Here is a 1364-nt window from a genome sequence, read left to right as displayed (position 1 = left end):
ATGCTCAGCTGTGTGTGTGTGTGTGTGTGTTTCAGCAGGCTGTAGCAGCACACGGTGTATATCTGTGAGCGACTTCTTGCTGTTTCAGTGACTCAGTTCTGGTCCAGACAGGCTGATGGCTCGGTAGGGTTGAGCAGCATCTGTCTCGCAGTGATTATCAGCGCGGATTCCCTTATCTGTCCTGATGCACAACTGATGCTCACACACACACACACACCTGATTTAAGCTGTTAAAACACAACGATCGCTCTCGCTGCTTAGCTGCTTCCTCGTGGTGAAATATTGATCCTGCACTGCAAAAACTCAAAATCTCACCAAAAGTTAATCACATTTTTTGTGGAAATATCTCGGCACACTTAAACGAAGACAAATAACTTATAATTAACTTATAGGGCAACATATATTAGCTTGTCTTAAGCCAATAATTCCTTAATAGTTTAAGGCAGAAGTTTTAGTTCCACTAGATTTTTACACTCGTGGGGGAAAAAAGTGTTTTTCAGTGAAATAATCTGCTTGGAAGAACTTTTAAACTCAGAATTATTAGAAAAAAACAGAATATCTTGCAAATACAAATAACTTGTAACAGTTACTTCCAAGTTAATTATGTTTTATTTTAAGTGAACTAACAGAAACTCAACCAAAATGAAAAGTTTTGCAGTGTTGTATGTAAAGTCTGTACATCTAGACTCATTTTTACTCGTTCTTTGGGTAACAATATCTAACATAGATCATCTGCGCCTCGATTTCCTGAACGTTTATTAGGCTGAATGGCATCAAAGCTCCAAAACGCTGCAATCAAACGGCTTAATCACAAGTTTTTCTTTATTTTCAAACCTAAAAAGATCAATAAAATGGTTTAATAATGACAATAGATTTGTAATAGATGTTTATCAAATATTGTAAGTTGTGTTTCTTGAAAAGCTCCAGTGAAATTAGTGACTGAACCAGGTTGACTTCTCTGCTGCAGACGCTGTGAAACACTGTAAAACCTGATTCTGTCTTCATGTTACATTTATCCCAACGTCGACCACAACGCTTCTACTGAAGCTTGAAGAGAAGTTCATTCCACCAAAAAACTGGTCAGAAGACAGAAAAGAAAATGTTTTTAGGACATTAAACAAAAACTAGGAAGAAGAAACACCATGGAGGAAAAGAAAAGTTGTGAATGAAGGGATGCTGATACTGTGGGAAAGAGGAACTGAAGAAAATGAAACGGGAAGAAGCGTTTTGTTCCCACAAACTGACCGGAGACTCGGCCTGCAGAGGGGGGGGGGAGAGAGACAGAGAGAGAGAGACAGAGAGAGAGAGAGAGAGAGAGACAGAGAGAGAGAGAGAGAGACTCAACATAAGAAAAAATTAGACAT

This window comes from Poecilia reticulata, linkage group LG5 (genome assembly GCF_000633615.1).
Source record: "Poecilia reticulata strain Guanapo linkage group LG5, Guppy_female_1.0+MT, whole genome shotgun sequence".
NCBI lineage: Eukaryota > Metazoa > Chordata > Actinopteri > Cyprinodontiformes > Poeciliidae > Poecilia > Poecilia reticulata.
The sequence above is the reverse complement of the archived record's forward strand: the minus strand, read 5'-3'. Positions refer to the sequence as shown.